Source organism: Triticum urartu, chromosome 1A (assembly GCF_056163025.1).
Source record: "Triticum urartu cultivar PI428250 chromosome 1A, HENAU_Tu73, whole genome shotgun sequence".
NCBI lineage: Eukaryota > Viridiplantae > Streptophyta > Magnoliopsida > Poales > Poaceae > Triticum > Triticum urartu.
In genome coordinates, this window is record NC_141873.1 from 276351992 (window position 1) to 276379077 (window position 27086).

General features: G+C 43.4%; 1 pseudogene; it reads left to right on the forward strand.

The window, feature by feature from the left end:
* The first annotated feature begins 23980 nt into the window (after positions 1-23980).
* LOC147990851 (uncharacterized) lies at positions 23981-25891 on the forward strand (annotated as a pseudogene).
* The last annotated feature ends 1195 nt before the right edge of the window (positions 25892-27086 follow it).

Consider the following 27086-nt stretch of genomic DNA (forward strand, 5'->3'; position numbering starts at 1 on the left):
TTCAATATTCCCTTCATACTTTGATAAGCAATAAATGCCTAATATCACATCCAATCCTTGAGATTCCAATACTATTAGGTCTGAGGGAAAAACATAGTTACCAATCCTTAATGGTAACCGGTCACACCATAGACTAGCCACATACTCTGCTCCGGGCGAGGTTACTATCATGGGTGACCTAAGGGCTTGGGTTGGTAGGTTATACTTATCCACAAATCCCCTTGAGATGTATGAATGCGATGCACCAGTATCAAAAAGAACTAGTGCAGTAAATGACTTAACCAAAAACTTACTATTACTGCATCGGGCTGAGCTTCAACCTCCTCCACGCTAACGTAGTTCACCTGTCCCCTGTTGAAAGGGTTCGGCTTCTTCCCAGAACTTCCATTGCCGTTTTGGCCTTCAGGACATTCATTGGCATAATGTCCTGTCTTCGAACACTTAAAACAAGTGACTTGACTTAGGTCCTTCTTGGCTGGGGTTGAGGGATTGGTATGGTTTTGACCGTTGCTTCCTCCATTGCCATTACCATTCTTGGTGCCATTGTAATTGTGCGAGCTACCTCCTCCATGGGTATGCTGAAAATGTCCTCCTGGTCTAGGGGTAAAACGTGGCTTCTGTTGAGCTCCTGAATTGTACTTTCCTTTTCCATATTTCCTCTTGCGATTTTCAATTTGCTGCTGCTTCCCTTCAATCATAAGAGCACGATCTACCAACTCCTGGTAGTTGTTGAAGGTGGCTACCATCAACTGCATGCTCAACTGATTGTTCAGTCCTTCCAGAAACTTCTCTTGCTTAGCTGCATCCGTAGCGACGTCATCTGGGGCATAACGTGCTAACTTACTAAATTCCTCCACATACTGGCCAACTGTCCGTCCTCCTTGGCGCAAGTTACGAAACTCACGCTTCTTCATGGCCATAGCTCCTGCTGAAACATGGGCAGTACGGAAAGCCTGCTGAAACTGGTCCCATGTGACAGTGTCTACAGGAAAAGTGGCTGTGAAATTCTCCCACCATGATGCTGCGGGTCCTTCTAGCCGATGTGCGGCAAACTTCACCTTCTCCGCATCTGTGCATCCTGCTGTGGTCAACTCCCTAGCTATCTTGCGGAGCCAATCATCTGCTACTATCGGCTCGGTGCTACTGGAAAACACCGGCGGATTCAGCCTAAGAAAACGGGCTAAGTGGTCAACAGGTGGTGGTGGTGGTGGGTTGTTGTTGTTGTTCCCCTGATTCTGATTCTGGACTAGCAACTGCATCAATGTGTTCTGCTGCTGGATCAACTGGGTGAGCTCCGGTGGGAAAGCAAATCCGGGGTCACGTCTCGGAGGCGTCTGTGGGTTTAGAAAAGATGAGATCTAAGAATAGAAGCGGTCTAAAGAGAAAACACTAACCATATGCACATGAGGCAAAGCAAACAATTCACTTCAATCAATCAAACAAAGGCATACAATCGATCTAACTATCGGAAAAGTGCTCAGACTACTATATTTACATGGTGGACTACTACTACTGATGAGGTGGTCTACTAGAAATATTCTTCGGTTGCAGATTCCATGATATCTGCTCCAGCTTCATCAACATAGTCATCATCGCTACTATCTGCTTCCGAGTCGGTGCCGTCGATGATGATGTAGTCTTCCGGGCTAATTTCCTGGGGTTCTTCGTCTTCATCTACTGGCGTAGGGCCTCCCATAAATATTCCAATCTTCTTGATCAGGTCGTCATTCTTCTCCACCAATACTTCAATTTCTTCTTCATAATCTTCACGTGTAGCCTTGAGTTCTTCCTCCAGTTCCTTGATTCTAGTCTTAGCCTTCTTCAGATCTATCATGTCGGCACACATCTGGTTCTCCTGTCATCGAATGTGCTGGTTTAATTCCTGGATAAAAGTTGCGATTGATCTATCCTTCCTGGTGCTGATCATCTCCCAGTGTTCATCTCGGCGCCCACAAATCTGGTAGATAGTATCCTTGAGATCCTTGCGGAGGACTTCTCCAATGCGTCCCATGGCGATGTGAGCTGCCATGCTCTTTCCTAGACTTCAAGTTGGTGCATCAAATGAAAACTCTATGGGCTCAGTGACTGGCATGAACGTCCTGCCTGGAACTTGAACTTGAATCATCCAGCGCTCTTCTTCAGGTAAAGTGGCGTTGTAGGTTCCCGTGAAGCTTGGTACTCCTATGTTCAGGTATCTAGTGACTTCCTTCAAGTGTCGTCCAAAGGGTGTATCTTCATCCGGTTGTGTGAACTTGTTCCTTGCATCCGCCATCCTAAAGAGTAGAAAAGATGAGAAGAGAGTGAATAGTGATCTAGGTCTTTTAGCTTAGTGGTCGTGTCCTACAGTCAGCGTGTTCTCTGATACCATCTCTGTAGCGACCAGACCTCAAACAGTCTGATCTCTGTGCTCTGATGTCATCCCTGGATCAGTAATGCTGACACCACACAATACTTGGAGGATTTATAGCAAAGTAGCAATCACACACTTATTACATCGAGTGTCTCAAAAGAGAACTTATTACAATAAATATGGCTTAAGGCCATCTAATAACGATAACAGCGGAAGGCTTGGAAGATAAGTGAGTCCATCAACTCCAACGGCATCACTGAGTATAGAACCACGACCTAAAACTCCTCAATCATCGTCTGAAAAGTCTGCAACATTAACGTTGCAGCCCGAAAACGGGTCAGCACATGGAATATGCTGGCAATGTAACACATAGAGAGTAATGTAACACTGCTGAATACCTTGCTTCATTTCGACACTCTTACTTATCAAAAGGACTATGATAGATCCCCTATACTTGTGGGTCATCATATCCCCCTTGTGCTTCCTCCTCCATGGCTTCCCCCCTAGATGGGGAGAGCTTCTCCCTCTGGTCCTTGGCCTCCATGGTGATGATGGCCCCATCCGGGATCCTCCTCCATGGCCTCCGGTGATGTTGGCCTCCTCCGACAGGGTGCTGGAGAGGGCCTACATTGATTTTTCGTGGCTATAAAGGCTTACGGCAGTGGAACTCCTGATCTAGGTTTATTTCTGTGGGGTTTTGGCATTTATAGGAATTTTTGGCGTCGGTTGATACGCCTCCGACGTGTCTATAATTTTTGATTGCTCCATACTATTATATTATCTATTTTGGATATCAATGGGCTTTATTTTACACTTTTATATCATTTTTGGGACTAACCTACTAATTGGAGGCCTAGCCCAAATTGCTGTTTTTTTGCCTATTTTAGGGTTTTGAAGAAAAGGAATATCAAACGGAGTCCAAATGGAATGAAACCTTCGGGAACGTGATTTTCTCAACGAACGTGATCCAGGAGACTTGTAGTGGGCATCAAGAAACAACGGAGGAGGCCACGAGGCAGGGGGCGCGCCTACCCCCTGGGCGTGCCCTCCACTCTCGTGGGCCCTCCGTTGCTCCACCGACGCACTTCTTCCTCCTATATATATCCATGTACCCCCCCAAACATCCAGGAGCACCACGAAAACCTAATTCCACCACCGCAACCTTCTGTACCCGAGAGATCCCATCTTGGGGCCTTTTCCGGAGCTCCGCCGAAGGGGGCATTGATCACGGAGGGCCTCTACATCAACTCCATGGCCTCTCCGATGATGTGTGAGTAGTTTACTTCAGACCTACGGGTCCATAGTTATTAGCTAGATGGCTTCTTCTCTCTCTTTGGATCTCAATACAAAGTTCTCCTTGATCTTCTTGGAGATCTATTCGATGTAATCTTCTATTGCGGTGTGTTTGTCGAGATCCGATGAATTGTGGGTTTATGATCAAGTTTATCTATGAACAATATTTGATTCTCCTCTGAATTCTTTGTGTATGATTGGTTTATCTTTGCAAGTCTCTTCGAATTACCAGTTTGGTTTGGCCTACTAGATTGATCTTTCTTGCAATGGGAGAAGTGCTTAGCTTTGGGTTCAATCTGGCGGTGTCCTTTCCCAGTGACAGCAGGGGCAGCAAGGCACGTATTGTATTGTTGCCATCGAGGATAAAAAGATGGGGTTTATATCATATTGCATGAGTTTATCCCTCTACATCATGTCATCTTCCCTAAAGCATTACTCTGTTCATATGAACTTAATACTCTAGATGCATGCTAGATAGCGGTCGATGTGTGGAGTAATAGTAGTAGATGCAGAATCGTTTCGGTCTACTTGTCGCGGACGTGATGCCTATATACATGATCATACCTAGATATTCTCATAACTATGCTCAATTCTATCAATTGCTCGACAGTAATTCGTTTACCCACTGTAATACTTATGCTCTTGAGAGAAGCCACTAGTGAAACCTATGTCCCCCGGGTCTATCTTTCATCATATTAATCTTCCAACACTTCGTATTTCCTTTGCCATTTATTTTACTTTGCATCGTTATTTCTCTTTATCATAAAAATACCAAAAAAATTATCTTATCATATCTATCAGATCTCACTCTCGTAAGTGACTGTGAAGGGCTTGACAACCCCTTTATCGCGTTGGTTGCGAGGTTCTTATTTGTTTGTGTAGGTGCGTGGGACTTGAGCGTGATATCATACTGGATTGATACCTTGGTTCTCAAAAACTGAGGAAAATACTTACCCTACTTTGCTGCATCACCCTTTCCTCTTCAAGGGAAAACCAACGCAGTGCTCAAGAGGTAGCAAGAAGCATTTCTGGCGCCGTTGCCGGGGGGATTCGCGCCAAGTCAAGTCAAGATTTAACTTCCAACAACGAGCCATTTCTAGCGCCGTTGCCGGAGAGTCTACGCACAAGTCAAGACATACCAACTACCCATCACAAACTCTTATGTTTCGCATTACATTATTTGCCATTTGCCTCTCATTTTCCTCCCCCCCACTTCACCCTTGCCGTTTTATTCGCCCTACTTCTGTTCATCTTACCATTTGCTTTCATGTACTACTTGGCTCGTTTGCTCGTTTGGTTGGAATAGTTGTTTATTTATTGCTGAACAGAGAACCTAAGATCTATGGATCCTCATCTGCTTGCTAATCTTTTTAAGAGATCCAATTATGATGAACCAATTGCTAGTGAGTTTTGTGCACTAGATTATCTTTATGAAGTTTTGCTTGAAATTCGTGAATCTGAAAATTGTGATGAAGTACTTTATGGAGCGATTCACGATGGATCTTTGAATAGAAAGCATGATTGCAATGATGATACTATAAATTCTATTAATGTTAATTGTGCTTATAATATGCAAAACCCTAAGCTTGGGGATTCTAGTTTTGCTATGTCTACTACTTGTTGCAATGATCATGACTGGGGTGATTCTTCTTATGATCTTGAAAATTTATTTAAGCCCCATGATGAATATGAGATTGATAATAGTGTTTGCAATATTATTGAAAGTGGGTTTGGAGAGGTCATGACTTTAGTTAATGTGAATCCCACTATTTTGGAAGAGTGTCAACTTTGCATGCATGTGGATCATGTTAAAAATATTTTATGTGATAGCTATTTTGTTGAATTTGCTTATGATCCTACATGTAATTATTATGAGAGAGGAAAATATTGTGGTAGAAATTTTCGTGTTACTAAATTACCTCTCGTTATGTTGAGATTGCTATTGTTTCTTTTCGCTTCCTTGCATGTGCTAGTTTTTGCTTACCTTGATAATTTGTTTGCCTATAAGATGTCTATGCCTAGGAAGTATGTTAGACTTAGATGTGTTTTTCATGTGTTTTATGATGCTCCTTTTGTGCTTCAATTCTTGTCTTTCATGTGAGCATCGTTGAAATCTTATGCCTAGCTATAAGGCTTTAAAGAAAAGTGCTTGTTGGGAGATAACCCAATATTTTTCCTTGATGTTATTCAATAAATAATTTATCTAGCCTCTGTTTTGGTTGTTTTTTTGTGTTTAATAAGTGTTTGTGCCAAGTAGAACCGTTGGGAAGACTTGGAGAAAGTCTTTTTGATCTTGCTGTAAAAAACAGAAACTTTAGCGCTCACGAGAATCGCTGCCATTTTTATTTGGAAGGTGCTATTTGGTTAATTATTTTTGAATATGATTACTAGATAAATTTATCATGTCCAGCAATTTATTTTAGAATTTTTGGGGTTCCAGAAGTTGCGTTAGCTATAGATTACTACAGACTTTTCTGTTTTTGACAGATTCTGTTTTTCGTGTGTTGTTTGCTTATTTTGATGAATCTATGGCTAGTAAAAGAGTTTATAAACCATAGAGAAGTTGGAATACAGTAGGTTTAACACCAATATAAATAAAGAATGAGTTCATTACAGTACCTTGAAGTGGTGTTTTGTTTTCTTTCGCTAACGGAGCTCACGAGATTTTCTATTTTGAGTTTTGTGTTGTGAAGTTTTCAAGTTTTGGGTAAAGATTTGATGGATTACGGAACAAAGAGTGGCAAGAGCCTAAGATTGGGGATTCCCATGGCACCCCAAGGTAAAATTAAAGGACACCAAAAAGCCTAATCTTGGGGATGCCCCGAAAGGCATCCCCTCTTTCGTCTTCGTCTATCGGTAACTTTACTTGGAGCTATATTTTTATTCACCACATGATATGTGTTTTTCTTGGAGCCCCTTGTATGATTTGAGTCCTTGTTTTTTAGTTTACCACAATCGTCCTTGCTGTACACACCTTTTGAGAGAGTGTAGCGACCAGACCTCAAACGGTCCAATCTCTGTGCTCAGGTGTCATCCCTGGATCAGTAATGCTAACACCACACAGTACTTGAAGAATTTATAACAGAGTAGCAATCACACACTTATTACGAAAGAGAAATTATTACAATAAATATGGCTTAAGGCCATCTAATAACGATAACAACGGAAGACTTGGAAGATAAGTGAGTCCATCAACTCCAACGGCATCACTGAGTATAGAACCACGACCTAAAGGCACCTTAATCGTCATCTGAAAAGTATACAACATTAACGTTGCAGCCCGAAACGGGCCAGCACATGGAATATGCTGGCAATGTAACACATAGAGAGTAATGGAATGAAATAGGCTATACTATATGCATATTTGGCTGGTGGAAAGCTCTATGGTTCCAGTTTTGCGTAAAGCCAATTTTTCCCTACTGCAAAGGAATAAATTTTATTTAACTATCATGGTATTTGTTAAACATTGAAAATGGTTGACAGCATTCTCAATCCCAATTAAGCATCATCATATAAAAAAAACCCAACAAACTTAATTTTAGAGTAACATGATGAGATTCACATGATAATCCAGGTACTAGATACTCAAGATGTCCATAACCGGGGACACGGCTAACCATGATTAGTCTATACACTCTGCAGAGGTTTGCGCACTTTTCCCCACAAGACTCGATCTCCTCCATTGGGATTCTCGCACTACATGGTGTTTGAGAAACGGATGACCGAGACATAGTCTTTCAGAAGCGCTAGCACCTTAAGATCAGGTAGACCGTTACACCTACTTTCCCCTACATCTGCTAGTCTACCACTGTAAGAGTTCACACAACTTAGTCAACTATGCTAGAACCCATAGTAGCTTGTGGCTGCACACGGAAGTTTCTAGCATGAATAATCTCATGATCCCTTTGAGCCTGGGTGGCGGTCCAAAAGAAAACAGGCAATCGCTGGAATACCCAGGTGCCTCAATCCACCCAGATGTGTATTTAAATTGCCACCTTAAATAAACCATTAATTTAACAATCTCACATTTGTCATGGATACACTCACCCAATCCACGTCTACTAGCGTAGCATAGCATAATAAGCAACATAGAAGTAACTCCCAAAGGTTTGATAATAACAGGTAATAGGTACTACCTCATCTACTTCCCAAACCCAGAATTTAATTAGATCCTAATCATGCAATGTGTGAGGATTGATCTAATGCAATAAAAACTGGGTAGTAGGAGGTATGATCAAAGTGTTACTTGCCTTGCTGATAATCCGCAAAACCTAGCAATTCGAAGTAGCAAGCGGCGCACTCCGGGTACTCTATCGCAAACAAACAAGCATACAATAAGTACTCAACTAATGCACAGGTAAAACTCGAATAAGAGGTCTAACCAGAAAGTTCAACTTAAGAACTCCGGTTGGCAAAAAGAATCAAATCGAACGAAGCAACGAAAGAAAAACGGCAAAAGAAACAGGCTTCGTTTACTATTCTGGATCTAGGGCAATTTTTTACAGTGGCTAAAACTTGTTTGAGTTGTTTAAACTGAAAGAGGGTTTCGAGACGAAACTCCAGGCGCTTGAATCGCCTGATTCCGATAAACAAGCGAAAAGTTAGACTAGAACGAAAAACAGATTAGGAATCGCGATCAGAAAAATCACGGATTTAATCCGAGAAAAAGAAAACGACGAACAGATTAACGAACGAACGTTCGTTATCTGGATCTAATTGAAGAACGCGTTCGTTAAAATGAACGAACGGGCGAACGCTCACTAAATAAATAAACCAGAAAAACCGATCTATTAAAAAAACGAACTAAAAGAGCCAAACGAAACCGACGGAAAACCAGTGGGTTTTAAAAAAACCCGGCGGCGTGATCTACCTCCGGCGGCGGCGGATCTGGCGGCGGCGGCGGCGGGCGGTGGCGCGGGCTAGGGCGGCGGCTAGGGTTTGGTGGGGGTGGCGGTTGGGCCTCCCCGGCTATTTAAAGCCGGCCGGGCCAAGTGTCCAGGTCGGACACAGCCCGGTAAGTCGGTTGCGCGTTTTTTGGGACAATTCCATTTGTGCTCCTAACTGGAACCCACTACTCACATTTGCCCCTAATTTCAATGTTTGCTCAAATTTGCCCCTCTCCTGTTAGTTGCCCTTATAAAAATGCCCTTCTGCGTCGTTACTGTCTGGTCAAACAGCTTTGACCATCTCGAAAAATAGCAAAAAAAGTCAAAAAATCTGAAATTTTGTGGGATCCAACGTACTCAGGTTCGTAAGGTGCATGCAAATTTTCATGTTGTTTGGACATTCTAGGAGCTCGTGACGAAGGAAAAACAGTAAATATGTACGCGTGTGAACCGTAAATTCAGAAAAATAGCAAAAAAATTCAAAAAAATATGAATTCTTTTGGCATCCAAGAAGCTTAGGTATGGAAGGTGTGTGCAAAATTTTGTTGTGTTTGGACATTGTAGGAGCTCGTGGAGAAAAAAAACAAAATTTGTCTAAGAAAAAAACTTGTAAAAAATACAATATTTTGGTTTTTTTTGCGAGAGCTCCTCGCATGTTATTTGATAACAAAATTTTGCACACGCCTTGTGCACCCGAGCATCTTGGATGCCAAAAAAATTCATATGTTTTTGAATTTTCTTGCTATTTTCTTTGAATTTACTATTCAAAGATGTACAGATTTATTGTTTTCCTTTGCCACGAGCTCCTGGTATGTCTAAATAGCACGAAAATTTGCACGCACCTTGCGCACATGAGTAGCTTCAATCCCACAAAATTTTAGATTTTTTTGATTTTTTTACTATTTTTTCGAGATGGTCAAAGTCGTTTGACCGGACGGTAACGGCGTAGAAGAGCATTTCTATAAGGGCAACTAATGGCAGAGGGGCAAATTTGAGCACATATTGAAATTAGGGGCAAATTTGAGTAGTGGGTTCCAGTTAGGGGCAGAAATGGAATTGTACTTTTTTTTAAATAGTTATGCTCAGAAAACAAACAAAAGGAAAACTAAACGGACTCCAAAAATCCCGAAATAAACTTTCCCCGGCTTCTAAAATCGAGCCGCACAGGATGAACATTTATTTGGGGCCTAAATGCAATTTTGAAAAATGCGCATTTTTTCTAAATTCAAATAAAATAGCAAATAAAACCAAAATAAAATCTTATTTGATTTTTTTATTAAATCCTCAATATTTCTTTATTTTGGGAAAGTCATTTTATTCCCTCTCTCATATTTTGATAATAGAAATAATTTAAGATAAAATAAATCAAATCAAATGATCCTATTTTCAAAATTGGAGAAAACTCAAATATGAAAATAACGAAATTCCCCAACTCTCTCCGAGGGTCCTTGAGTTGCGTAGAATTTTCTAGGATCAACCAAAATGCAATAAAAATATGATATGCAATGATGATCTAGTGTATAACATTCCAAATTGAAAATTTGGGATGTTACAAACCTACCCCCCCTTAAGATGAATCTCTCCCTCGAGATTCGGATTGGCTAGAAAATAGGTGAGGGTGGTCATTCAGCAATTCTTCCTCTCGCTCCCAGGTGGCTTCATTCTCCGTGTGGTGGCTCCATTGAGCTTTGCAAAACTTTATAACCTTGCTGCAGGTGACTCGACTGGCATATTCTAGAATCTTGACTAGTTTCTCTTCATAGGTCAAATCACTGTCCAACTGAATCGCTTCCAGCGGCACTGTATCTCTCAGCGGTATATCATCCATCTTTGCGTGGCACTTCTTCAACTGGGAAACGTGGAACACGTCGTGAACTCCTGAAAATCCTTCGGGCAACTCCAACTTGTAGGCTACTTCTCCCATATGCTCCAAAACTTTGTATGGGCCTACAAAACGTGGCACTAACTTTCCCTTAACTCCGAAGCGCTTAACTCCTCGAAGTGGAGATACTCGAAGATAAACTCAGTCTCTGACCTCATAAATTGTCTCCTTGCGTTTAGAATCTGTGTAGCTCTTCTGCCTGGACTGGGCTACCTTGAGCCTATCACGTATCAATTTCACTTTCTATTCAGACTCCTTAATCAGATCCGGTCCAAACAACTGGCGGTCTCCAACTTCATCCCACGACAATGGGGTCCTGCACCTCCTTCCGTACAAGGCTTCGAAAGGGGCCATCTTCAAACTGGATTGATAACTGTTGTTGTAAAAGAACTCTGCATATGGCAAATTTTCGTCCCAACTAGATCCGTAATCTAGCGCACAAGCTCTCAGCATATCCTCCAAAATCTGATTGACTCTCTCGGTCTGTCCATCTGTCTTCGGATGGAAAGCTGTACTAAACTCCAGTCTGGTACCCAAAGTTTCATGCAACTGATTCCAGAACTTTGAGGTAAATTGGGTTCCTCTATCTGATACAATGCTCCTTGGAACTCCATGCAGACATACGATTCTGGTCATGTATATCTTTGCCAACTTTGCACTGGTATAGGTAGTCTTCACTGGGATGAAATGAGCTACCTTTGTCAAACGATCGACTACAGCCCAAATCGAGTCATAGCCTGAACGAGTTCTGGGTAAACCTGTAATAAAATCCATGCCTAACTTATCCCACTTCCATTCGGGTATTGGCAATGGTTGTAGCAATCCTACTGGCTTCTGCTGCTCTGTATTTACTCTCTGACATACATCACAAACTGCTACATATTCCGCAATATCCTTCTTCATTCCGGTCCACTAGAAAGTATCCTTCAAATCCAAATACATCTTGGTATTTCCTGGGTGAATCGAATATGGTGAATCATGGGCCTCTTGCAGAATTAACTTCCTGATCTCCGAATCATTAGGCACATAAACACGATCTTCAAACCATAAGGTATCATGCTCATCTTCACGAAATCCCTTAGCTTTTCCTTTGCTCATTTTCTCCTTTATTGTGACGCCCCGAGACCGATGTGCCAGGTGTCCTCCAGTTATTCGCTGTTGTTGCCTTGTCATTTGCTTGCGTGTTGCATCTTGTCATGTCATCATGTGCATTGCATCATCATGTTTTCAAAACTTGCATCTGTTCCGGTCTCCTCGTTCTCTCTATTGTCCGTTCTGAGCCCAACCACACTTGCACGTGCCCGCGGCATGTCCGAAATATTATTTTATAAGTGGCCAGAAAATGTTCTCGGAATGGGATGAAAGTTGGCATGCGGTGTTTTTATGTTGTAGATAGGCCGCCTGCCAAGTTTCATCTCGTTTGGAGCCCGTTTGATAGCCCAACCGTTAACTATAGCGACAATATAGTCGGTCAAAACGTCGGACGTTTTCGGTCTCCGGAAACAGATGCCGGGCCCTCTCTCTATCTTCTCCCCCTCGCAGTCCACCTAGGCCCGGCCTAACCTCTCTCGTCAGCCCGCAGCCCCCCTCGCGCGTGTCCAAAAGCTGTCCCGGACCCGACTCGAACAGTCGTTACCGCTGTGTCCGGAACATCCCCAAACATCTACAAAACGTCTCTGTTTTCTTATTTGGACTCCCTAGCTATTTTATCCGCGATCGTCCGTTTGCAATCGTAGGGTCGAGATAGACCCTAACCTAATATCCACCTGCTATATATGTATCAGTCCAACCCTAAGATCCAGGAGGTTTGTCCCACCTCCGCCGCCACTCTTTTGGTTCCCCTCGGGATCCCTCCCGATCTATCCACTCGAACCAGCCACCGAATCCCCTCCTCCTCGATTTCAGCTACCAACCAACCAGCGCCCACCCTCTCGATCCAGGAGCCGAGCTCCCCTGCCAGGCCGACCTCGCCTCCATTTTCTCTCCCTCGTTGCTCTCTCTCTCTCTCACCCGGTTCCCTCTCTCTGTTTCTTCGCGCAGGAGCCGCATCGCAGCATGGCCGGAGCTCCTTCCTCGACACTCGTCACCGACCCCCCATGTTTCTTCGGTCCCAGCAGGAGACAAGCCGCCGGATCTGACGCCTCACCAGGGAACGCCATGGCCGCCGCACCATGGAGCCACTTCGACCTGGACCCCGGCCGGATCGACGCAGCCCGCCGCCGTCCTGCTTCGCTAGCTCGGGCACGAGCGCCCCGTCTTCCTCCTCGTCGCGCAGATCCAGGAAGAGCCCTCGCCAGCACCGCCACTCCTCTGCGCCCTCGCTGCCCAAGTCGCCTGCATCCCCTGCTTCATGAACGAGAAGACTGGCGTCGCACCTTCGTTGACTTGTCCCATCGCCAGCGTGGACGAGATCCACGTCGCCCGCGCCTGGGTCTTCTCGCCCGAGGCCCAGCTCCTCCCGAGCCGGCCCCTCTCCACGTCGCCCACTCCCTGGCGTCAAGCCAGATCCAGCAGGCCCAGCGCCTCCCCAAGGCCCAGATCGCGCCGGCCTCACCCGGCCTGCTACCTCCTCCTCCTCACCGACTGGGCTTGGCCCATGGTGAGAACTCCCCCACCGCCCATCTTTTTTTTCTCTTGTTGGGCCAGTTCCTGTTTCGGCCCGCGTATGTTTTTTTTTCAGCGCCTGGGATTTTCCTATTTATCCTGAGATTGCAGTTTTACAGAAAAGACCCTCATGTTCATGCATATAATAACTCACAATTCGTGCATCGGTTTAAAATGATTTATATATGAAACTTGCTTAAAATTGTGTCTAGTTTCATAATATGCAATTTTCATCCTTGGTTAAAATGATTAAATTGCTGTTTGTGTAAATTTGCTCCTATGCCATGCTAAAATGATTTAATTCATAACTAAATAACCATAGCTCCGTTTTAAATAATCTTTATATGTAAATGGGGTAGAAAAATGCCTAGTTTAACATGGTGGCTTCATTTTGCATGCTTAACAACTCTAAAATAATGTTTAGGGCAGAACAGGACCTAACCTAATATATGCTCATGAGGAGTTCCCGGAATTGTTGTTCGTTGCTTCCGGCCTCATTTAACCTTGACTAGATAGGTAGTTTTACTTTGCTTCACTCTCTTGCCATGTTTAACAACATTTAATATTGTTGGGTACATAAACGAGAGAGAACTAAATAATTGATGTGGTGTTTTGTCAATATGCATCCCGATGCATATTGAGCTCCATTTAAGTTGTAGGTTTGCTTGTGCACCTCGCCATGCCATGCATACTTAAACCGTACATGCATCATACTTGTTTGCGCATCATGCCATGATTATGTCGTGGTTGTTTACTATGTTGTCTGCTTCTTTCCGGTGTGCTTCTTCGGGTTGGTTCCAATAACGTCGTGTTGTGAGGATTCGTTCGTCTACGTTCCATTTGTCTTCTTCATGGACTCGTTCTTCTTCCTTGCGGGATCTCAGGCAAGATGATCATACCCTCGAAATCACTACTATCTTTGCTATGCTAGTTTGCTCGCTCTTTTGCTATGCCAATGCTACGATGCCTACCTTTTGCTTGCCAGCCTCCCAATTGCCATGTTGAACCTCTAACCCACCTTGTCCTAGCAAACCATTGATTGGCTATGTTACCGCTTTGCTCAGCCCCTCTTATAGCGTTGCTAGTTGCAGGTGAAGATTGGAGACCGTTCCTTGTCGGGACATTTATTTACTTGTTGGGATATCACTATATATCTTATTTACTTAATGCATCTATATACTTGGTAAAGGGTGGAAGGCTCGGCCTTATGCCTGGTGTTTTGTTCCACTCTTGCCGCCCTAGTTTCCGTCATATCGGTGTTATGTTCCCGGATTTTGCGTTCCTTACGCGGTTGGGTAATAATGGGAACCCCTTGACAGTTCGCCTTAAGTAAAGCTCCTCCAGCAATGCCCAACCTTGGTTTTACCATTTGCCTCACCACCACCTACTTTTCCCTTGGGAGTCGCTCTCTCGAGGGTCATCTTTATTTTAACCCCCTCGGGCCAGTGCTTGTCTAAGTGTTGGTCCGAAATGGGCAGCCTGTGGGGCCACCTCGGGGAAACTTGAGGGCTGGTTTTACTCGTAGCTTGACCTATCCGGTGTTGCCCTGAGAACGAGATATGTGCAGCTCCCATCAGGATGTAGGCGCATCGGGCGGTGTTGCTGGTTTAGTTTTACCCTGTCGAAATGTCTTGTTGTACCGGGATACCGAGTCTGATAGGAATGTCTCGGGAGGAGGTCTATTCCTTCGTTGACCGTGAGAGCTTGTCATGGGCTAAGTTGGGACACCCCTGCAGGGATTTGAACTTTCGAAAGCCGTGCCCGCGGTTATGGGCAGATGGGAATTTGTTAACGTCCGGTTGTAGAAAACCTGAAGTTGACCGTAATTAAAATGAATCAATCGCGTGTGTAACCGTGATGGTTTCTTTCCGGCGGTGTCCGGGAAGTGAACACGGTGTTGGAGTTATGCTTGACGTAGGTTGTTTAGGGTCACTTCTTGATCATACTTTCTCGATCGTGCTTTGCCTTCTCTTCTCGCTCTCATTCGCGTATGTTAGCCACCATATATGCTAGTCGCTTGCTGCAGCTCCACCTCATACCTTTACCTTACCCATAAGCTTAAATAGTCTTGATCGCGAGGGTGCGAGATTGCTGAGTCCCCGTGGCTCACAGATACTTCCAAAACCAGCTTGCAGGTGCCGATGAGTCCGTGCAGATGACGCAACCAAGCTCAGGAGGAGCTCGATGAAGATCTTGTCCTTTGTGTTGTTTCGTTCTAGTTGATCAGTAGTGGAGCCCAGTTGGGGTCGATCGGGGACCTTTGTCGCATTTGGGGTTCTTCTTTTATTTTGGTTCCGTAGTCGGACCTTGATTGTATCTGGATGATGTAATGCTTTATTCATGTAATTGTGTGAAGTGGCGATTGTAAGCCAACTATGTAACTCTCTTTCCTTATTATATTACATGGGTTGTGTGAAGATTACCTCACTTGCTACATATGCCTTCAATGCGATTATGCCTCTAAGTCATGCCTCGACACGTGGGAGATATAGTCGCATCGAGGGCATTACATTTATAGAGGCAATCTCCTTGTCAGTCTTCTGAGCTTCTCTGATCTTATCCATCAAAGTCGATTGAATTTCCAATGCTGCTACATAGCCTCTCGGGACTATCTCCAAACATAGCTCTCGAAGATTTTCGGCTAACTCCCCGAGTAAATCTCCCGTCATTAAGGTGTTGACATGACTTTTATGGCTCAGCGCATTGGCTACTACGTTAGCCTTTCCGGGGTGATAATGCAATCTCATATCATAATCCTTGATGAGCTCTAACCATCTTCTTTGCCTGAGGTTCAACTCCTTCTGCGTGAAAATATACTTCAAACTCTTGTGATCCGTGTACACCACACAATGGTTTCCAATGAGAAAGTGTCTCCAAGTTTTCAATGCATGCACTACGGCTGCTAACTCCAAATCATGCGTAGCATAATTTAACTCATGAGGCTTAAGCTGTCGTGAGGCATATGAAACAACTCTTCCTTCCTACATAAGCACTGCTCCAAGTCCTCGACGTGAAGCGTCATAATACACCTCATAATCCTTGGTCTGATCCGGCAAAATCAACACAGGTGATGTAACCAAACGTATCTTTAACTCCTGGAAACTAGCCTCACATTCCTCAGTCCATATGAACTTGGTATCCTTTTTCAACAATTCCGTCATAGGCTTTGCAATCTTCGAGAAATTCTCAATAAATCTCCGGTAGTATCCTGCAAGTCCAAGGAAACTCCGGATTTCTCCAACTGTTGTTGGGGCTTCCCAATTTGTCACAGTGTCAACCTTAGAGGGATCTACTGCTATAACTTCGCCTGATATAACGTGTCCGAGAAATCCAACTTCCTTCAACCAAAACTCACATTTGCTAAACTTGGCATATAATTGATGTTGTTTGAGATTACCAAGTACCAAACACAAATGCTCCTTATGCTCCTCTTCGTTTTTCGAGTATACCAGGATATCATCAATGAACACTACGACGAACTTATCCAGAAACACCATAAACACCTTGTTCATCATGTTCATAAAATATGCAGGTGCGATAATCAGACCAAATGACATAACGGTATACTCGTACAACCCATACCTGGTGGTAAAAGTCGTCTTAGGTATATCCTGTTCTCGAATCTTCAACTGATGGTATCCTGATCGCAGATCGATCTTGGAAAATACCTTAGCTCCTTGCAATCGATCAAACAGATCATTGATCATTGGTAGTGGGTACTTATTCTTGATGGTTACTTCATTCAATCCTTGATAATCAACAACCATCCTTAACGATCCATCCTTCTTCTCCACTAGAAGTATTGGCGATCCCCAAGGCGAAGAACTTGGGCGAATATATCCTTTATCCAGTAACTCCTTAATCTGCTTCTTAATCTCCACCAAATCCTTTGCGGGCATCCTATATGGTCTCTTAGATATTGGCCCTGTGCCTGGAAAAAGCTCAATCAAAAACTCAATATCTCTATCCGGTGGCATGCCTGGCAGTTCTTCTGGAAATACATCAGGGAAATCCCTCACTACTGGTACTTCCTCCTGCACAACTCTTGTTAGACAATTTACTTGAGTCGTCTTTGGCACATGCCGGGATACATACTTGATCCTTCTCCCTTCTAGGGTGGTAAGCAAGATCGACTTACTGGCGCAATCGATGTTTCCTCCATACATCGACAGCCAATCCATACCTAGAACTACATCCAATCCTTGTGATTCCAAAATGATTAAATCCGAGGGAAACACATGCCTACCTATACTCAATGGCACTTGAAAACATCCTTGGCTAGCCATATACTCCGCTCCTGGTGAGCTTACTAACATAGGTGTTCTAAGAACTTTGGTGGGCAGGTTATACTTATCCACAAATCCCCTTGATATGTATGAATGCGATGCACCAGTATCAAAAAGAATGAGTGCGGTAAATGACTTAACCAAAAACTTACCGATTACAGCATCTGGCTGCTCTTCAACCTCCTCCACGTTAACGTGGTTCACCTGTCCCCTGTTGAAAGGGTTCGGCTTCTTCCCAGAGCTTCCATTGCCATTTCCATTCTGGGATTCAGGACATTCACTGGCATAATGTCCGGTCTTCTAGCACTTAAAGCAAGTGACTTGGCTCAGGTCTCTCTTGGCTGGGGTCAATGGGTTGGTGCGGTTCTGGCCGTTACTTCCTCCATTCCCATTACCATTCTTGGTGCCATTGTGATTGTGTGAGCTACCTCCTCCATGGGTATGCTGAAAATGTCCTCCTGGTCTAGGGGTAAAACGTGGCTTTTGCTGAGCTCCTGAATTGTACTTCCCTTGTCCATACTTCCTCTTGCGGTTCTCAATCTGCTGCTGCTTCCCTTCAATCATAAGAGCATGATCTACCAACTCCTGGTAGTTGTTGAAGGTTGCTACCATCAACTGCATGCTCAACTCATCATTCAGTCCTTCCAAAAACTTCTCCTGCTTAGTTGCATCCATAGCAACGTCATCTGGGGCATAACGTGCTAGCTTACTAAAATCCTCCACATACTGGCCAACTGTCCGTCCTCCTTGACGCAAGTTGCGAAACTCTCGCTTCTTCATGGCCATAGCTCCTGCTGAAACATGGGCAGTACGAAAAACTTGCTGAAACTGATCCCACATGACAGTGTCTACAGGGAAAGTGGCTGTGAAATTCTCCCACCATGATGCTGCGGGTCCTTCTAGCTGATGTGCGGAAAACTTCACCTTTTCCGCATCTGTGCATCCTGCCGTGGTCAACTCTCTAGCTGTCTTACGGAGCCAATCATCTGCTACTATCGGCTCGGTGCTACTGGAAAACACCGGCGGATTCAGCCTAAGAAAACGGGCTAAGTGATCAACAGGTGGTGGTGGTGGTGGTGGGTTGTTGTTGTTGTTCCCCTGATTCTGATTCTAGACTAGCAACTGCATCAATGTGTTCTGCTGCTGGATCAACTGAGTGAGCTCCGGTGGGAAGGTAAATCCGGGGTCACGTCTTGGAGGCATCTGAGGGTTTAGAAAAGATGAGATTTAAGAATAGAGAGGGGTCTAGAGAGAAAACACTACCCATATGCACATGAGGCAAAAACAAACAATTCACTTCATTCAATCAAACAAGGGCATACAATCGATCTAACTATCGCAAAAGTGCTCAGACTACTATATTTACATGGTGGACTACTACTACTATTAGGGTGGTCTACTAAAAATACTCTTCGGTTGCAGACTCCATGATATCTGCTCCAGCTTCATCAACATAGTCATCATCACTATCATCTGGGTCCGAGTCGGTGTCGTCGATGATGATGTAGTCTTCCGGGCGAATCTCCTTTGGTTCTTCGTCTTCTTCTACTGGTGTAGGGCCTCCCATGAATATTCCGATCTTCATTGTTAAGTTGGCACTCTTATCCACGAGTACTTCAATTTCCTCTTCATAATCTTCACGTGTAGCCTTGAGTTCTTCCTCCAGTTCCTTGATTCTTGTCCTCACCTTCTTCAGATCTATCATGTCGGCGCACATCTGGTTCTCCTGACGTCGAATGTGCTGGTTTAACTCCTGGATAAAAAGCTGCAGTTGATCTATCCTTCTTGGTGCTGATCATCTCCCAGTGCTCATCTCGGTGACCACAAATCTGGTAGATAGTATCCTTGAGATCATTGCAGTAAACTTCTCCAATGCGTCCCATGGCGATATGAGCTGCCATGCTCTTTCCTAGATTCCAAGTTGGTGCATCAAAAGAAAACTCTATGAGCTCAGTGACTGGCATGAACGTCCTTCCTGGAACTTGAACTTGAATCATCCAGCGCTCTTCTTCAGGTAGAGTGGCGTTGTAGGTTCTTGTGAAGCTTGGTACTCCTATGTTCAGATATCTAGTGACTTCCTTCAAGTGACGTCCAAACGGTGTATCTTCATCCGGTTGCGTGAACTTGTTCCTTGCATCTGCCATCCTAAAAGAGTAGAAAAGATGAGAAGTTAGAATGAGAAGAGTGAGTAGTGATCTAGGTCTTTTGCTTAGTGGTCGTGTCCTACAGTCAGCGTGTGCTCTGATACCATCTTGTAGCGACCAGACCTCAAACGGTCCAATATCTGTGCTCAGGTGTCATCCCTGGATCAGTAATGCTGACACCACACAGTACTTGAAGGATTTATAACAGAGTAGCAATCACACAATTATTACATCGAGAGTCTCAAAAAAGAACTTATTACAATAAATATGGCTTAAGGTAATCTAATAACGATAACAGCGGAAGACTTGGAAGATAAGTGAGTCCATCAACTCCAACGGCATCACTGAGTATAGAACCACGACCTAAAGGCACCTTAATCGTCGTCTGAAAAGTCTGCAACATTAATGTTGCAGCCTGAAACGGGTCAGCACATGGAATATGCTGGTAATGTAACACATAGAGAGTAATGGAATGAAATAGGCTATACTATACGCATATTTGGCTGGTGGAAAGCTCTATGGTTACAGTTTTGCGTAAAGCCAATTTTTCCCTACTGCAAAGGAATAAATTTTATTTAACTATCATGGTAGTTGTTAAACATTGAGAATGGTTGACAGCATTCTCAATCCCAATTAAGCATCATCATATAAACAAAACCCAACAAACTTAATTTTAGAGTAACATGATGAGATTCACATGATAATCCAGGTACTAGATACTCAAGTTGTCCATAACCGGGGACACGGCTAACCATGATTAGTTTATACACTCTGCAGAGGTTTGCGCACTTCTCCCCACAAGACTCGATCTCCTCCGTTGGGATTCTCGCACTACATGGTGTTTGAGAAACGGATGACCGAGACATAGTCTTTCAGAAGCGCTAGCACCTTAAGATCAGGTAGACCGTTACACCTACTTTCCCCTACATCTGCTAGTCTACCACTGTAAGAGTTCACACAACTTAGTCAACTATGCTAGAACCCATAGTAGCTTGTGGCTGCACACGGAAGTTTCTAGCATGAATAATCTCATGATCCCTTTGAGCCTGGGTGGCGGTCCAAAAGAAAACAGGCAATCGCTGGAATACCCAGGTGCCTCAATCCACCCAGATGTGTATTTAAATTGCCACCTTAAATAAACCATTAATTTAACAATCTCACATTTGTCATGGATACACTCACCCAATCCACGTCTACTAGCGTAGCATAGCATAATAAGCAACATAGAAGTAACTCCCAAAGGTTTGATAATAACAGGTAATAGGTACTACCTCATCTACTTCCCAAACCCAGAATTTAATTAGATCCTAATCATGCAATGTGTGAGGATTGATCTAATGCAATAAAAACTGGGTAGTAGGAGGTATGATCAAAGTGTTACTTGCCTTGCTGATGATCCGCAAAACCTAGCGAATCGAAGTAGCAAGCGGCGCACTCCGGGTACTCTATCGCAAACAAACAAGCATACAATAAGTACTCAACTAATGCACAGGTAAAACTCGAATAAGAGGTCTAACCAGAAAGTTCAACTTAAGAACTCCGATTGGCAAAAAGAATCAAATCGAATGAAGCAACAAAAGACAAACGGCAAAAGAAACAGGCTTCGTTTACTATTCTGGATCTAGGGCAATTTTTTACAGTGGCAAAAACTTGTTTGAGTTGGTTAAACGGAAAGAGGGTTTCCAGAGGAAACTCCAGGCGCTTCAATCGCCTGATTCCGATAAACGAGCGAAAAGTTAGACTAGAACGAAAAACGGATCAGGAATCGCGATCAGAAAAATCGCGGATTTAATCCGAGAAAAAGAAAACGACGTACAGATTAACGAACGAACGTTCGTTATCTGGATCTAATCGAAGAACGCGTTCGTTAAAACGAACGAACGGGCGAACGCTCGCTAAATAAATAAACTAGAAAAACCGATCTATTAAAAAACGAACTAAAAAAGCCGAACGAAACCGACGGAAAACCGGTCGGTTTTTTAAAAAAACGGCGGCGAGATCTACCTCCGGTGGTGGTGGCGGGCGGCGGCGCGGGCTAGGGCGGCGGCTAGGGTTTGGTGGGGGTGGCAGGTGGGCCTCCCCGGCTATTTAAAGCCGGCCGGGCCAGGTGTCCTGGTCGGACACGACCCGGTAAGTCGGTTGCGCGTTTTTTTAAATAGTTACGCTCAGAAAAAAACAAAAAGAAAACTAAACGGACTCCAAAAATCCCGAAATAAATTTTCCCCAGCTTCCAAAATCGAGCCGCACAGGATGAACATTTATTTGGGGCCTAAATGCAATTTTGAAAAACGCGCATTTTTCCTAAATTCAAATAAAATAGCAAATAAAACCAAAATAAAATCTTATTTGATTTTTTTATTAAATCCTCAATATTTCTTTATTTTGCGAAAGTCATTTTATTCCCTCTCTCATATTTTGATAATAGAAATAATTTAAGATAAAATAAATAAAATCAAATGATCCTATTTTCAAAATTTGAGAAAACTCAAATATGAAAATAACGAAATTTCCCAACTCTCTTCGAGGGTCCTTGAGTTGCGTAGAATTTTCTAGGATCAACCAAAATGCAATAAAATATGATATGCAATGATGATCTAGTGTATAACATTCCAAATTGAAAATTTGGGATGTTACAGAGAGACTCGCATGATTTGAAATTTATTAGAATACTCTATGTGCTTCACTTATATCTTTGGGATATTTAAATTAGTGCCCCTGGTTCCTTAGTTGTGCTCACTTTTCCCCACGCTCCAAACATTTGCTCACTTTTCCCCTCTTCCTTAGCTGAAACTCTCACAAATGCTCATAGCGGGCGTTTGCCGTCTTGACCGTCCATTGACCGTTAATTGCTGACGAGTGGGGCCGAGTCTTCGTCTGACTGTTGCTTGCTGATGGGTGGGACCGCAGGGAGACACGTATTGGGCAGCTTGTCTGAATCTGAAACAGATCTAGACAGGCCGCACTGCACAGCGCCGCCCCGCCCCCTCCGCCGGCGTCTTGCCGGGTCCACCGCAGTTGTTTCCTCCACCCTATGCCCTCGTCCGTTCGTCGGCGACGCCGCGTCTCCGCCAGATATAGCCCACCCCCCCATCTGGGATTACATAGCAATGTTGAGTGAGGACGCCCGGAATGCAGTCGATCATGGAGAGGATTGGGTCGAATCCGCGGGAGATAATTCATGGATTAAACCTGGGTAAGCATTGTTTCCTCTCAAATTGACGTTCTAAGTCGTATTGTAGGCCGTATTTGACTTCTGTTTGCTTGAATCGTTCGAATTTGTGCTCGATTTTACCAAGCTAACTGAAGCCTTTGTTTCCTTCCCCAACAAAATAGGATTGATCTCGCGCTGGCTTTCCGGCTGGCGATTAGAATGGAAACTAGTGTGCTGCGTGGTACTAAACCGCATTTGATTTCATCATTTTTCTATCCCAAAGTGGTAGAAACCAGCATGTCTTTCAAAGATTTGCGAGCTGAGCTCCGAAACACCTATCCCTGGAGTGATGTCGATGCTGTTGAACTGAATTACTTCAGCAGTGACGAGCAAAGATTTCTCCCACTAACTTGCGACGATCATATGCCATTGCTTTTTGCTGGGATTGCTGGCTGCCGATTCGGTAAACTCCAAATCGATGTGCTTCAGCCACGCGCAGAACGAGCAAAGGGGAAGGGAGTTCAGACATCATCTGTCTGTGCTAATAGCCAGCACCCCAGCACTCCTTGTAGGTCGACACCAAGTAAAGCAAGTGGTTCATGGAGTCACAACATGCCTGCTGCCAATTCTTGTTCCGATTCAGCTGCTGCTTCTCGTGTACCTTCTGCAGTTGGTGTAGAAGAAGATGCAGAACCTGACGAGGCAGTGCCTACAAATGATGATGAAGACGAGATGATGTTTCCTGAACTGGTCGATGTAGCCAGTCAGCAAGCATTGGATGACGAATATATGGAGGAGCCCATCAGCCAAGCTAGGTTTGATGACACTGACGATGAAGAGAAGATGGAGAACATGGACAGCTTAATCGAGGATGAATACGATGGTGATGACATGCCAACAATTGAGTGGAACAGGGAAAAACCTGAGCTTAGTGTAGGTACCATTTTCCAATCAATGGTGGACTGTCGGAATACAGTGACAACATGGTGCATTATATCTGAAAACACCTCTAAGATTAAAAGGAGTGAGCCAGCAAGGTTCACAGTTTTTTGTCCATATCCTAGGTGTAGGTGGAATTTGCATGCATCTCGTATGAGAAAGAGCAAATATATTCAGGTAATCCAAGTTCAGTTAGTAATTTAGTTTTGGATCGTTGAGTAAGGTTTCTTAACTGTTCTTTACCCTTTTATTTTGTTTTAGATAAAGAAGAACCCACACAAGCACACCTGTCCACCTGGAGGGAGGGGGGAAGGCCAAAACCAAGCTAGCAAAAACTAGGTGGGTGGCAGATGCTATATTGGATTGGCTGAGAGGAGAACCTGGACTTGGTCCAACAGCACTCCATGGGAAGCTTTTTGAGAAGTACAAGATAGAAATTCCTTACATGAGAATTTTCAATGCTAGGGAAAAGGCTCTTGACAGAATTAATGGTCAATGGAATGACAGTCTTCAGCTGCTTTACACTTTCAAAGCTGAAGTGGAGATGGCAAGTCCAGGGAGTGTTGTAGAGATTGACAAGCATACAGTTCCATTCAAAATAAAAAGGAAGTCATTTCAGAAGGAGTGCTTCAGAAGGGCTTTTGTTTGTTTCAAGGCTTGCTGGCAGGGGTTTCTAGATGGTTGCAGGCCCTATTTGGCTGTAGATGCTACACATTTGACTGGAAGATGGAGAGGACAGCTAGTAGCAACTTCTGCAATTGATGGACACAACTGGCTATTCCCAGTTGCATTTGGTGTGGTGGAGGCAGAGTCTGAGGAAAGTTGAGTCTGGTTTCTGCAGCAGTTGCGCAACATTATAGGCACACCCCCAAGTTTAGCTATACACACAGATGCTTGCAAGGGTTTAGAGAGTGCAGTGGAAATTGTATTCCCTGGAGTGGAGCATAGGGAATGTATGCGACACCTAGCGCATAATTTCAAAAAGAAGTTCAAAGGTAAAGTTTATGATGAGAACTTATGGCCAGCATCATACACATGCAGCAAAAGGAAGCATGAACACCATTTGAGAGTGATGTATGCTCAAAATCCTCTTGTGAAGGAGTACATGGATGCACATCATGGCAAGGTGTGGTCAAGAAGCAAATTCAACGAAATCTGCAAAGTAGATTATGTGACCAGTAACCTTGCAGAATGCTTCAATTCAAAGTTCAAGTCAGTGAAAGGGCTCTTGTTGTGGCAAGCATTTGACAAGATGAGGCAAATGATCATGATAAAGATGGCTCTTCGCAAAAGAATTGCAGAAACACAATATGTTGGTCATCAAATGCTCCCATCACTGATTAAGGCATTGCACTTGAAGGCAAGAGGACTGAAGATGAAATGTATTCGATTTGGTACATATGAGGGAGAGGTTACCTATACTGACACTAAAAATAGGTTATGGAGGTATCCTATGGACCTAAGTACTAGAGAATGTACTTGTAGGCAATGGGAGATCCGTGGGAAGCCATGCATACATGCCCTACATCTGATGACCGTTATCGGGGGTGCAGATGGTGAAGTTGATCAATATTGCTCTGAGTATTTCTCTGTTGCCAAATTTATGGCTGCTTATGCTGACAATGTGCATGCACTATTGGGGAAAGATCAATGGAACATAGTAGATCCAGGGTTCAAACTCCATGCTCCTGTCATTACTAGACCACCAGGAAGACCAAGGAACCAGAGGATTAGAGCAGGTGAGGAGGGTCGTCTACTAAAGAAGCGTGCTTGCAAAAAATGTGGAGTTCTGGGGCATATTGCTAGGCTTTGTACCAATGTAGTGGATGCATCATTTGGAGAGGAGGAAAGATGGACAGCAGCCAATGCTTAGGAGAATGCAGCAGCAATGGAGACTGAAGATGCAGTGGAGAATGCAGCAGCAAATGAAGCATCTTGGTATGTGTTTGCACCCTTTGTAGAATGCAGCTACCCTTTTGTTTGCATTTGTTCTCTTTTTTGCCTATGGCTTATAATTTTATTTACCAGCTCTAGGGAGAAAAGGCCAAGAGATGAAGAAGCAGAAGATTTTGAAACCATGGCCTTTGATGGTTTTGAATCTATAAGAGAGGAAGAGGAGGGCGTAATTTTTCCAATTGTGCCTTTAAAGATTACTGAACCCATAGATGACCATCAAATGGTCGTCAAGTGCTCGGCGAGTGCAACTACTCCATCAGCACCTCCATGAGGAAAACCCCAAGTAAAGCCCAAGATCAAAAGGAACAAGAATCCGAAAGAAAAGAGCATCTCAACTAGGGAAACCAGGAGCAAGACGGTGAAGCCAGCTGCAAACACAAGGAGCAAGTCGAAGATTTGAATTAAGTTGTTGGGAAATGTTTGTGTTGTCAATTTGAGAGCGAGTGGATCGCTTAAAACTTGGTAGACTTGTATTAAGATGTTGGCATCTTAAAACTTGGTAGATTTGAGCTACTGTGATAACTTATCAGTTGTAATAATGTTGCTTCTACTTTGGTTTCTTATTTGAGTCAGAATTCAAATTTCCATCAAAATTTGAATTTAAATCAATATTTGAATTTGGGCCAAAATTTGGATTCGATTCAAAGTTGAAGTTGAACATTGGAGGTTCATTGCTCTGTGCGGTGTATTTGATCGAGCATTTGAAGTCCAATATTCGTAGGTGAACAGTCCGAATGAGAAATGTGCTAGAAACGAGCTTGAAAACTAGGGTAAACAGCCCTATTTGAAATCAAGTTTTTTTTTACCTTGCCTAAATGAGGCATATATATTTTTATTAACACTTGTTCCATATATATAGGGTAAAAACAAAGTCTCACTATTTATTGATTAATATTCATATTACTACATTTTTTTGAAAAAAATATGCTTTTAATTCAAAACCGTCAAATAACACGTTTTAGATATGAAAATGAAAAAGTAAGTTCAGATCCTTCTTACTCACTCCAAAATGAAGCTATGGAGATTTTTCTGATTTTTTTTAATTATTTTGATTTTTTTCAAACCCTAAACCCTCTCTCCCTATTCTACGAACTCTGAAAATGTTCATAGGTGATAGCTCATTTGTGTGAAGACTTTTTTCATGAAAATGATCTACACCAAGTTTATATTTTTTTTCTCATAACCTTGTCACATATGACGGCTATGTGCGCAAGAATTACAACATTTTGATTTTTTTTGAATTTTTTAAAAACATTTGAACTTGATTTCGACAGATCACTTCAAAAAATGATTTTTCAAAAAACGCCCCTATACTGAGTTTATATTTTTTTATGGTAACTAGGTCTCATAAACGGACGAACTACGTTTGTTTTATATTTTTGCGATTTTTTCTAATTTAGTTATGGCCATTTGAAATCTGGTCAAACTCTAATAACCCCGTTGACTCGCTCATAACCCCGCAGAAATGCTCCAAACCTAGCATCGAACGTGCGTCGTCGGATCCTACCAAGCGCCAAACACCACCAGTCAGATGTGGGGCAGGCATGCGCAATCCGTGTGATGCATCCTGATTGGCTACTGCACTGTCCTTCTCG